The sequence below is a fragment of the Microtus ochrogaster genome, chromosome 22 (genome assembly GCF_000317375.1).
Source record: "Microtus ochrogaster isolate Prairie Vole_2 chromosome 22, MicOch1.0, whole genome shotgun sequence".
In the NCBI taxonomy this organism is placed as follows: domain Eukaryota; kingdom Metazoa; phylum Chordata; class Mammalia; order Rodentia; family Cricetidae; genus Microtus; species Microtus ochrogaster.
The window spans coordinates 15779665-15793162 of NC_022023.1; positions in this window are offsets into that span (position 1 = coordinate 15779665).

Below are 13498 nucleotides of genomic sequence, written 5' to 3' on the forward strand. Positions count from 1 at the left end.
AAGGAGAAGCAAGGAAAGGAAGACTGGGGGAAGAGCCACTGTAGTTGCATTGCTGAGCTTGTCACGTGACCCAGAATGGTGCCACCCACCTTTAAGATGGGTCTTCCTACTTCCTCTAGCTCTATCTTGAAACTGTCACGGACACACCCAGAGCTTTGTCCCCCCCCCCCCCAAATTATTCTAGCTCCTCTCAAGGTGCCAGGATTAGCCACCACACCCCTATATATTTTTTTTTTTTTTGCCACTATGACCAATTAACCCAACTGAAGCAACATAGGGCAAGAAGGGTCAGTTTTATTAGAGCAGTGTCCTGATGAAGAAGGGACTGGAGGAGAATCTTCCTTTACTCTCATCTTGACTGCAAACACCTTAGGTAGGAAATGGCCAGCTATAATCCATCTCCATGGCCCTCCATCTCCCAGGTAAGTGTCAGATAAAAAGGTTCCACAATCTCCCAAGCTGGCATCACCAATCACTAAGTATTCAAGTACAGAAGCCTGTGAATTCTCCCGTTCTGGTTGCCCTGCCTCTACTTCCTGCCTGGCTACTGGCCATCAGCATTTTATTAAAATACAAGTGACAGGGTAAAGACCATTGTCCTACAGAAGGTGGTCTGTTTCCTGCAAGTGAGAACAAAATAATAAATGTAAAGAGAAAGGTCCTAGCGGAAAATTCAGCCTTCTTTCCTTCTTTCTTTCTTCCTACCCCCATCTCTCCCTCTCTCCCTCCCTCCTTCCCTCTTTCTCTCTCTCTTTCTCTCTCTTTCTTTCTTTCTTTCTTTCTTTCTTTCTTTCTTTCTTTCTTTCTTTCTTTCTTTCTTTCTTTCCCTTTCTTCTTTTGAGGCAGGCCAGGGTCTTGCTGTGTTACTCAGGCTGACCTTGATCTCCTGGACTCAGGAAATCTCGCCTTGGCCTCCAGAGTAGCTTACTGCTCCCCCCCATGTGTACAGTTCCATGTGCCTGCCTTAGATTCATGGGATTTGTGGAGGCTGGAGCTTAATGGATCTGGCTATGGTTTCCATGAAGCCAGCTGTCACGGTTCCTGTTCTCGCAGCCCTGTGACAGTTTCTGGTGTTCCCGTGGCTTCCCTGCAGCCATCCTTGGCTTTCTCTGTGTGCTTCTCATAACTAAAACTGGAGATAAAGCCCTCAACCCGTTGAGTACTTACTTGCTGATACTAAGTTGTCAGTCTTGGTGTATTGTTTATATTGGCTTTGCTCCTAAAGGATTTAAGGTGGCTCTCAGTAAATTCTAGCAACTCCATTCACTAAATGTCCAAGGCATCTTGGGACTCTTTGGAGAACCAAGTTCTTTGAAACTCAAATGTTTACGAGATTGGGAGTGGACTTCAGGGAATGTCTTTCAGATCTGAATCTTCCCCGAGCCTCCTCCCTCCTCTACACCCCCCCCCCCCCGCAAAGCTGGCGTGTTGGCCCCAGGGCTGCTACTCTGGACCTTAGAGAGTACTACCATTTAATTTAGCGCTGCCTGTTTCATTTGCAGTCCATGCAGAGAAGCATAAGTGAGTGAAAAGCCTAAATTAGATAATTTTTAAAAGGGCCGTAGCTTCATTATTTTCGAGTACACAGAGTAACTTAAACCCAGCAATGAAGTGTTCTGTTGTAGCAGCTCTTAGGGACATTTCTTAATGAGTAGATTATAATTATTGCTAATCAGCATAACAGTTCCCCGAAACACGTGCTTTGGAAGCAACCGAGCATATTAACTGCCTTGGATGTTCCAAGGGGGCAATTTTGTGTACAACGTGAGTTCACTGTCTACATGTCCTTGATCGCTGGAACCCTCTGTTGTTTCAGAGAAAACATTTTAAAGGTTTTCAATATCAGACGACATTCAATGATACATGTAGGGAACTGAGAGATGCATTCTAGGACAGGAGGGGTGCATAGTAGGGCCGAGATTCCACATCCATGGTGCTCTTATCCAATCGTGGGATCAGCTCGGGCTGGCATGGATGCCCAGTATCAGCTTTGGCTCTATCACCCACTAACCGGGCAACCCTAGGCTTGGTCATCAGAACCTTCCCTAGTGTCCGTTTCCTTTCTATGAAATGAGGGTAATTTCCTACTTCACAGGCCGGACAGAAGCACACAGTGGGTGTCAGTGAAAGCTCTTACTGTACCTAGGACTCAATAAACGTCTGCTGCCTTCTTTCTTCCTTTTAGACATTTTGGCCTGAAGGGGAGTTTCTTGTTTCTTCAGCACCTCAGAGACTGCTCCCTACCCTGGTGACTGAGATGAGCTTGACCCTTCTCCAATTTCAACCCCTGGTTGAGAACTAGAAGCGTCTCGAGTGGTATCATTCTGCTCCCAAACCTCTGCTCCCCGCAGAGCTGTAGCTGAGAGGACCCAAGCCTCCCTATGCTCTTCGCAGCAGTGAAGCTCGTTGATTAAAGGGAGTTTGGTCTCCAGAGGACTTGTCTCTGCTCTGCTGTTGATTACCATTGTCCGGAGCCAGAAGACACACCAAGTGCCTTGCGTAGGAAGGGGCGGAATCCACCCCATCAGTTCTGTAGTTTATATTGCCGAGCATTCTTAAAAACTGGGGGTTGTCTTCTGAGCGATCCCTTGTCAGGCATGCAGCTGTTATGATGTCACTGCTGTCATCACCTGTGCGTGTGCAAACCGGCCGTGTTTGTCCCTGTGGTCATCACTTCTCTCACGTGTACTGCTGGTGTTGCAGGAATCCCACAGAAGCACTTTGTAAGGCGTGGTCGAAAAGATCACGGTAGGACCAGGTCTTCTGGTGCAAGGCTGTTGCACTTGGCATAGTTGCAGAGCCTTGGGGTCAGTGTCCAAATCAGTGAAGCGTGGGTTTGTCACCAAGCTGCAGTTTTGTGCAGAGCAGCAAGTGCTCTTAATAGCTAAAAGAGAAGGTGCCACCAGGCAATGACATTTTGACTGACGTGATGACTTGATGTCGAATCACCTGTCACATCAAGAAGTCACGTGCATGAAGGAGAGACCACCTCACTCCTTGGGATAGATGGAAGAGGCTTTAATAGGGCTCTGGCCTAGCAGGACCAGTGCTTGCCAAGCACAGGGCTAATGGTTAAGGTGGGAATAGATCTGTCAGAGGCTCCCTGCTGACTCTGAACAGGAGCTGATTAGCTCCTGAGATAGGCAATCCAATAGAAGAAAACACGGAACGAGTCTAAGCTGAATATGGAACAGTGGTGAAATTAAATGTCCTTCGGCATGTCTCAAACACCACCCAACACAGACGGCAAACTTAAGCCCCGAGACGCTTCTTGCATCTCTGGTGCTCTGCTCTGTATGAGCACGGGCTCTGCAGACGGTGATGTCATGTCGCTGTGTCAAAAGGCTGGGCATGCCTGGTGATGATTTCAAACTCAGGTTCCTCAGCCTCGTCTCTGAAGGATTTGTCACAGATTCTGAGGTTTGAAATCTGTCCCCAAGAGGAATGGATTCCGCACAGCTACTATCTCTACCTGTTGCCTTGAGGTCGCAGATTGTCTGTCTGCTGTCATTTGTCTAAAAAAAAATTTTTTTTTATAAAGTGTATCTGGGAAGTGATCTTCAAATTAGGTTACAGGTGAGATTGAAATGGTGGGCCTATCAGGCTCTTGAGGGCAGCTAGAAAGGACAAACCCAATCAGCATCATTTTGGGAAGGGATGAAAAATGCATACATTTTCATGTTAGAAACTTAAGGGTTTGAGAAAGCAATTTCCCGATGAGGCCATGCAGAGGACACAATAATTAGTAGTTGGGACACATCCTTTCAAAATCTTAGTAGGATATGAGATTCTTCCTGGCCATTCTGCTGGTGGTGGTGCTGGGAGCCGGGCAACCCAAGGTTTAGAAGATTGAGAAATGTATTAGGAAGATGCAGTTTCCGAATGGCAGCACCACTGGCGATATCATAGGTTGCAATCTGGGCTCAGCTCAGGCTGAACTCTGACTGGCAATCAGAAGAACTGAAACCCAAAACTCAGCATTCCTCAGAAACATTATAAAGTGAGTTTCTGTTAGCCAGGAAAAGTCATTCCTTTCGTATCTGCTAACCACAGCCCCCCAGCTTCTGGAAAGGGCAGCTTAGTTGTCCACTAACTCAAATAAGCCTTCAACAGTTCAAAGCCCTGGGCGAGTTCATTCCCAGGCTATTCCAGCTACCTCGCCCTCCTCCCACTGCAGCATAACCCTGTATAACTGGCAAGACTCTTCCGCCAACTTTGCTATTCTCTCTGCCCCGGAGAGGTAGCCATGGCAGTTTTGAATCCACCAGAAATGAACCTTCCTTTACACCCACTGAGTGGTCTGATTTGGTAGTTTCAGTGTGCCCTTGTTCCCACCAGCTGTTGGGGAAGCCGCGGCTAGAGGATCACACATTTGAGGGCAATGTGAGCAACACGGGCAGATCCCCTATTGCAAAGGTAAACAAAGGACAGGCGAAGGAAAAAGAAAACACCAGTTTTTCTGGTGGGAGGAGGGGCAGGCTGGAACAGGGCTGAGAACGTCCCTGAGATTCAGGAAGAGACAACTAGGAGAGACAGACTGGTGTCGTGGTCAGCGGGAGCCGGGACTGCAGACTGGACCTGACTAGCCAAGATGCCGTTTGTATTTTTTACAGTGAGAAAGGGTCTAAGAAATCAAATCCCTGCAAATGAAAATACACGTCTGGTGAACATACCAGAGCGAAGTTAAATGAGATAACTTTATCAAAGGACTGATTTCATCAGTAATAACATCTTATAAAATCTGTAGCTGAAAATATGAACAGTATAGAAGTAAAACTAAGCAAAGGATATTGTCAGTAGGGTATCCACAGGAAGAAATTGGCACAGTAAGCAGCTACATTAAAAACAAAAACAAACAAACAAACAAACAAACAAACAAAAACTTGTCGTGTGTTTCTACCTAGTAGATTGGCAAAGGTTAAAAACATTTGTGGAACCTGTATTGACAGGGGCATAGGCTGCTTTTGCCCAGTGACAGTGGGAGAATGGATTGATTCAGATTTCCTTGAAGACAAAGAGATACTTTAATAAATACACACACATACATTTTAACCAGGTAAATTCTAACTCTAACATGTATCATTGGAAAATACTTGTGTGTGTGCACAAGACTTGTGTTCACTGCAACTTTTTCATTATAAAAACCAGACGCTACTAAGTGTGTGCTGATGGAAGACAGGCAAAATTGTACAATATCCATAAAACACTGTGATCCGATACAGCTGTGAGAGACACAAGGCAACTCTGTCTATTGAGAGCTCTCGCCGACACGCTAACTGAAGAACCGTGTTTAGTGCGGTGCTAGGGTTTTGTTTTTTGTTTTGTTTTGTTTTTGCAAAAGGAGAAACAAACAGATAACTAAGGCCTAAGTTCTTTACTCCATTTGAAGTCAATATAGATCGAAATAGGTGATGCTTGTTGAGCCAGGGAAGAATTTTGAGAGGGCGCAGGTTACCGTGAATGCCTGGAAGGTGGGCCTGGGAGTGGGGGATGTTTACGATTTTGTTTATTCTTTTTTATCTTTGTGATTTGCTTTATGATGAACTCAACTTTCTTGTTTTTGCTTTGTTTGGCTTGATTTTGAGATTTTGGATTTATTATATAGCTCAGGCTGTCCTTGAACTCACTGTGTAGCCAAGGCTGGCCTTGGGCTAGCGGGATCTTCCTGTCTTAGGCTCCTGAGCAACAGGATTAGAGGGATAACCCACCATGCCCAGCCCTAAACATCTCTTTTACTCCTTCTCTCTGTCTCCTCTTTCTTCCTTCTTAAGATTTAAATTTTCTTTTCTCTTTTTCTTTCAACACAAGATCTGGAACTCACTGTGTGTACCAGGCTGGCTTCAAACTGGCAGTAGTCCTGTCTCTGCCTCTTGAGTGCTAGAATTACATGATATAACACATCCAGCAGAATATGTATTGTGTAACAGTCCTGGCTGTCTTAGTAATCACTCTGTAGACCAGGCTGGCCTCGAACTCATTGAGATCTGCCTGCCTCTGCCTCCCAAATACTGAGATTAAAGGCGTGTGCCACCCTGCCCATTCCACGTGTTTCTTAAAAACAATAAAATGTTTTACAAGGAAGTGCAAAGAATGTAAGAGTTAGGGATGGGAAAGAGAGCTGTGAAAGGCTGGCTTCTGGGTATGACATGACTTTTGCATTTGTGAATGAACACACAGCAGCTGTGGTTGCCTTCACAAGATTTGTACAAGATCAAGACAGCTAAAATCCCAGTATAAATGGGCTATATGGTTTCCAGGCCCCACCTCCTATGGAGAAGATACTGGTAGCTGATAGGTGCTGGGGAGAGAATTTTGCTCTTTTTTGAGGGTGTGGCCTCTGGTAGGTTTTGCATGCTCCAGTGGATGGCTCCCCACTAGTGCGTGTATGGGCAATACTGACTGGACTTAGTGGGTTATCAAAAAAATTAAAAGGATGGAGTTGTAAGGAAGGTGGGTTAGGAGAATGTGGTGGGGTAAATGGTGTGCATGCAATCATTCGTACATATTTAAAATTCTCAAAAATAAGGAATTAAAAAATTATAGGGTTGGTGTATAGTTTATAGGATTGATAGAGCACTTTTTTTCATCTCTGGGGCTCTGGGTTCAATCCCCAGTACCACCAAAATATTTAATTATAGTAAAAACCAAACTTTGTCATCTGAAATATGTCTAAGTATACATAGAGTTCAACAGTATTAAGTATATTGATCTTTTTTTTTTTCTTGAGGCAGGGCCTCATGTATCCCAGACTAGCCTAAAACTTGCTATGTAGCTGAGGGTGGTCTTGAACTTCTAGTCCTCCTGTCCTCACCTCACTAGGCTTGTGGGCGTGCACTAGCATACCTGGTTTCTGTGGTGCTGGGGATGGAGCCCCAGTTTTCCCATTTGACAAACAAGCACTTTAACCAACTGAGCCACGTCTGGAAGCCCTATTAGCATTAGGGCTTGCTAAGCCTCTACTCTTTTTTTTTTAATTTATTTATTTATTATGTATACAATATTCTGTCTGTGTTCATGTCTGCAGGCCAGAAGAGGGTACAAGACCTCTTTACAGATGGTTGTGAGCCACCATGTGGTTGCCGGGAATTGAACTCAGAACCTTTGGAAGAGCAGGCAATGCTTTTAACCACTGAGCCATCTCTCCAGCCCCTAAGCCTCTACTCTTATCACTGAACCCAGCCCCTGCAAATATCTTGTAACACTACCGCTGTGTTTCCATTAAACAGTAGCTGCCCATTTTCCTCTCCCCAAGTCCCTGATGGGCACCGCACAACCTCTGGCATTTGCCTACATGAGACATCTCAGGTGAATAGACTCTACGGTGTCCTGGCTTGTGTCAGCACCATGTGTATATCATATGTATAAGGTTCTTCATGCTGCGGCCTATTTTAGAATCCCCTTCCCTTTTACGACTGAACAACATTGAATGCAACCTGCATCTATTTACCTGTCCATTCACCGATCAACACTTGGGTTGTGAACACTTGGGTTGTGAACACTTGGGTTGTGAACACTTGGGTTGTGAACACTTGGGTTGTGAACACTTGGCTGAATCACAGTGCTGCTTGCTATGAATCATGGGAGTACAACCATCTCTTGGAGATCTGCTTTCCATTATTTTTGCTATATATCCAGATGCGGAGCTTGACAGGATTGCTAAGAAGTAGTTGACCCATGAGTCCCTCGGGTTGGCAGTGCAGGTATCAGGGAGATAACTCTGAGTGAGTTGAACCAAGTATTCTGAGGACAGGATTTTCTTTACCGGCTCCCGGGGGAGGGGGGTTGGCAACTTCCTTCTAGCCCCCAGAGCCTTTCTGTGGAGGCAGGAGGAGGCTTAGCCTGTTTGTGAACCCAGCTACTGCCGTCTGCATTAATTCAGCACATTTCTATGGCTCCCTGAAGGAAGAGAGGCTGTAGCAGCATTTAATTAGCCGCCGGGAACATGCTTTGCCAAGGACAGGGCTGATTTCCCAGCCAGCTGTTACCAGTTGCTTCCTAGCAACCTGCAGCCCGTACAGCAGATTGCTCCGAGGCACTTTCTGTCCATGGCCATCCACCTGCTGTCAAGTCTGGATGGGGGGTGGGGAGCCCTAGGTCTTGGGCTAATTTTCCAGAGGTGTGAGCGAGTGGAACCTGTTATTTCTGCCAGCTACGGTGCTAAACCCCTTGACTCTCGAATGACCTACTCCCAGCGGGTCATTTAAAACCCCCTCCTTCCAAGTTCATGATTAAAGCAGACAGACAGAACACAGCAGCTGTGAAACGGTCACGGCCACAGAAAATCTACTGGGTGACAGCAAGGTGGCTCAGAGGGTGAGGGTACGTGCTGTCAAGCCTGGTAACCTGAAACTGATCCGCAGAACAAGACTCGCTTGGTAAAAGGAGAGAATTGACTTCAAGTTGTCCTCTGCTCCCCCTACATGGGCCACAGTACATGACTGAATATGCATATATACATACATGTTTGTATAATTAAACATGTGAATGTATGCACACACACACGGACATATGCATGCATGCACAAACACAATACATACATGTTAACAAATTAAGGTCACTGGGATTCCGAAGTGCAGCTAAAATGAGTGCCTCTCAAATGTTCCCTACCAGCTCAAGAGTGGAAATTTTGGTCCTCCGCTAGCAGTATTACGAGAAGCCAGGAAAACCTTTCAAAGGTGGAGCACTCTTGGCGAAAGCAAGTTATGGGGGGCAGGGTGTTCCCGTAAAGAGTACACATGACCTTAGTTAACCCTATCCTCTCTCCCTCTCTGCTAAATTAGTGGCAGCTTTACCCCCACATACACATGGCCTCTGCCTGATGCTCTACCTCACCACAATCCCCAAAATAAGGGAGCCCTGCACTGAAGCCTCTAAGGCCGTGCGCCAAGATGAACTTTGCCCCCTTTAAGCCAGTTTCCTCAGGTATTTGGTCACAGTGATGGGCACTGACTGACTCGGGTCCCTCCCATGTACATTTAGCATTACCATTGCTGCCACCAAACACCATGGCCAAAAGCAGCGCGGGGGGGGGGGGGGAGGGTTTATTTGGCCCACAGTTTCACTTTGTCAACCATAACAGAAGGAAGCTAGATCAGGAACTCAGACAGCAGGAACCTGAAGATAGGGGACGATGCAGAGAGCATGGAGGGGAGCTGCTTACTGGCTTGCTCCTCGTGGTTTGCTCAGCCTGCTCTCTTATGGACCCAAGCCCACCAGTCCAAGGAAGGCCACCCACAATGGCCTGGACTCTTCTCCATCAGTTACTAATTAGGAAAATGCCTTACAGCTTAGAGCTTACAGAGGCATTTTCTCAACTGAGGCTCCCTCCTTTCAATAACTCTAGGTTGTGTCAGGCTGAGAAAAAAATTAGCCAGCACATACATTGTCTGATCCTTGGGCTGACTAGCTCCATGTGAGCTTGGCATAAGCTAGAGTCATCTGAGAAGAGCGAACCTCAATTGAGGTGGAAACTGCCTCTATAAGATGAAGTTGTAAGCAGACAAGCCTGAAGGGCATTTTCTTTTTTTGTTATTGTGGTGTTTTGTTTCTGTTTTTCGCTTTTTAAGTCAAGGTTTCTCTGTATAGCCCTGTCTGTTACTCTGTAGACCAGGGAGGCCTCAAACTTATAGAGATCTGCCTGCCTCTGCCTCCCGAGTGCTGAGGTTAAAAGGCTTGTGCCATCGCCACTCGGCAGGGAGGGCAGGCTAAGGAATGAGGCTCTGGGATCCCAGCTCCCTGCACTCTACCGTGCCACCTCTTAGTGTAGAACTAGATGACAGTATCGACTCCCCAGGGTCGTGTGTGTATGAAATCGGAGGCTGCATGTCTAGTCTGGGTGTGACACACGGTCAGCTCTCGACACAGAGCAGAAAGCACTTGCTGGAAGGACAGGAAGCTCAGTGGGTAAAGACACTGGCCCATATCTGTGTGTTTGATCCCCGGAACCCATATAGAGGTAAAAGGAGAGAATTGGCTTCACAAAGTTGTCGTCTGACCTCCAAACATATGTTCTCCACATCATCCACACACATGCAGACACACCAATAATTAATAACAATAGAAACTATTTGCCCAGCACTGACCTTTGTATTCCCCTCTAGAGAGTATGCAGCAGCCTTTTATTGGGCTAAGGTAGGAGCAGGGGAGTGTTTGAAGGGTTAATCTGGCATGTTCGAGCCACTTCACCTATGGGAAGAAAAGACTAGGCTTTTTCTATTTCTAGAGAGACCGCGGGAGTTGACAACCCCGGTTCTGCCTTCCCATCCAGCTGCTTTCCTATTGATAAAGTGAAAATAGGAAGCCTCCACCTCGTCCTTCCCCACTGTGCAGGCAAGACCGGCCTGTCCCAGCCTGTAGACACCTTGTAGGTGTGTGCATTCTATATTGTGTGAACCAGAGAACAATAGGAAGAGGGCTTGAGGAGGGAGTTCACAAGTAGACCAGGAAGGCTGTTCTCCCCCTTACTCTGCCCGGGCGAATACACAAAAGTGGCTGGGCTCTGCCCGTTGTACCACGAGTGTCGTGGAGCAGAAGTCCTGTCCTGCACCCCAGCAGTGAGGCGGAGCTGGAAAAGGGGGCAGAAGTCATCTCCTTCAGAAGCGCCGCAGCCTCAAGTTCAAGGCCTCTGTTTATCACAGCCCTCTCGCCTTCACAGCTCAGCTCCTGCCTTTTGAAGGACACTGTCACTTGGCAGTTTCATGTTGCAGCAGGCAAACCACTTTCTGGTTTGTGTGAGCAGAGACCAGATCTCCCCATAGGGCCGTCGCTGCTGAGGCTCTCTCAATAGGCCCTCCTGTGCCAGACTTCTGGAATCAGCTGTGTGTGTGTGTTGCGGGGCGGGTGAGGCTGGCGTGGGGAGCTCCCTGGCTATGGCAGTGGGTCCTTTTGGTAAGACTATATTTTAGAATCAAAGATGTGGTTTTTCGGCTCACATCTGGAAACAGTATGCAAAAGTGTTGAGACCCTAGGCTGGAGTAACAATATCCGGCAAAACGACTCTCATCAGCCAGTGTGGAAAAGCAGCAAAGAGAACAAGGAAGTCAGGGAGAGCTGAGGGAACGTGGGCGGCACGCTGGCCTTTCCTTCATTTGACAGTCGTCCTGGTAGGTTCATAGGGTCCATTTGTCTCGGGACATCTCCTGAAGAGGCTTCTAAAAGCCGCTGTTAGATGGAACAGAAGTCCTGGTGGAGGTCAAGGGGTTCCCCGGGGCTGTGGCACAAGTCTCCAGGGGGTTACAGGGGAGCGAAGAAGAGTAATATTTCCTGGGCACTTAAGGCAGACGCGGTGCTAAGATGTGTGTGTGTGTGTGTGTGTGTGTGTGTGTGTGTGTGTGTGTGTGTGTGTGTGCGCGCGCGCGCGCGCACACGTGTCCTAACTTAAGCTGCTCAGGTCCTGAGCTGCCTTTTGGAGAGGTTCTCAGCTTCTGGATGAGGAGCCTAGGCAGGAAGTCACTGGGGCCAGAGTTCAGACGTTAGCGTCTCACTTCCAGCTACCCTCTGACATGGCAGGTGGTGAGGGGCGTTAGCGAGGGGCGCGAACGGAGGGAGGCAATCGGCGTACCTGGGCTCCCGCTGCCTGTAGAAGGCTAACGTGCGGGAAAGATGCAAATTTCCACGTGACCCGCTGATCCAAGGCAGGTGGACTAGGATGATACGCTCTAAGGACAAGGGCTGTCTTAGAGACACCTGTGAACCTCTGGCCCAGAAGAGTGGGTGGCAGATGGGCAGCCATGGAGTCTAGCTGGTACCAGCTGCTGTTTGTAGGAAAAGGCCCTGGTGGCAAGTGCAGGGTGACTTGGGGGGGATTAGGTGTACCCTGGAGCCGCAGTGGCAATTGGATAGTGATACACCAGGGGCCCTACTGGATGCCCTTCCCCACAACCCCAAATCCTGGGTGCATACGGCTTGCTAATCTCTGTCCTCGTGACAACAGAAGGTGCCAGAGCCATCCCTAAATCACTCAAATCTCCTTCTTCTCGAGGGCCAACCTGTTCACCCAGCAAGTGTCTCCTAGTTTGAAGAGGTAAGAGAATGGCAGATTTCCAGATCACCCCTCCTCCCTTCCAGAAAGAAGGGTGGAACTCGAGTGCCATGTGCCTTCTGTCTATAGCTGGGGGCAATGGTCTTGCTCTTGCTCCTTTTTTAAAATTTAATTTTACTTTTTTAGACAGGATCTCATGTTGGTCCCACACCTGATATGTATTTGAGGATGATTTGAACACCTTATCCTGTTTCTGACTCCCAAGTGCTAGGATTACAGACATGCACCACACTACCAGGAAACAGAGAATTACTGTATCCTGGTGATCAATGGGTCAAGAAAGTTCCAGAAGCACTAAGATATGTCTGGATTCTGCATCGCAGCAAGTAGGTGGGGTTAATGGACCGTCTTTCTCTTTCTTAAAGATTTTCTTTTTGTTTTATATGTATTACTGTCCTGCATGTATGTGTGGGTACCATATTCATGCAGTGCCCAAGGAGGTCGGAAGAGGGCTTCAGATCCCCTGGAACTGGAGTTACAGGCAGGTGTGAGCTGCCATGTGGGTGCTGGGAACCAAATCCAGTCTTCTTATAAGAGCAGCAAGTGCTTTTAATTCTTGAGCCATCTCTGAAGCCCTTGTCTCTTTTTTTGTTTGTTTGTTTTTTTCCCCTGTAATTATGTTTGCGGTTTTTAAACAGTGACCAAGCATGTAGGACTTTTGCAGTGAGATTGCCCCGTAGGTAAAGGGCTTGCCACCAAGCCTGGCGGCCTGAGTGCCATCCCTGGAACCCACGTCGTGGAAGAGAGCCGATGCCACCGATTGTCCTCTGACCTCCGTGTGGACTCACCAGCACACACGTGTGTGCATGTGAGACAAACGACTCCATTTTAAAAAGAAAACCGATTACAGTCTCTCAAGAATGGTTTCTTCTTAGGAAAGGTGCCGGCTAACTTGTTTTGAGGGATATAGGGAATTTATAGGAAATCTTGAGTCATAAAAGCATGGTGCAGAGATTTGTGGATTTGCATTCATAGGTGAAATATGACTTCATAAGTCATCTTGACAGCAGAAAAAATGTATACATATACATAAAATGGAAGTCATCTTTTATTCCATGTATTTATTTGTGTGTGTGTGTGGATGTGCACATGCCACAGCGCATGTGTGGAGGTCAGAGCACGATTTTTAGGAGTCTGTCCCCTCCTTCTATCACGTGGGTGGCAAGATTGAACTCAGGTCATCCAGCTTGGCAGCAGACAAGTGCGTATGTGGTATGTGTATATGTGTGTGGTGTGTGTATATGTGTGTGGTGTGTGTATATGAGGTGTGAGAGTGTGTGTTTGTGTGGTGTGTGTGTGGTGTGTATATATGAGGTGTGAGTGTGTGTGTATATGTGTGTGGTGTGTGTATGTGTGTGTGGTGTGTGTATATGAGGTGTGTGTGTGTATATGTATGTGGAGTGTGTATATGTGTGTGTGGTGTGTGTATGTGTGTGTGGTGTGTGTATATGAGGTGTG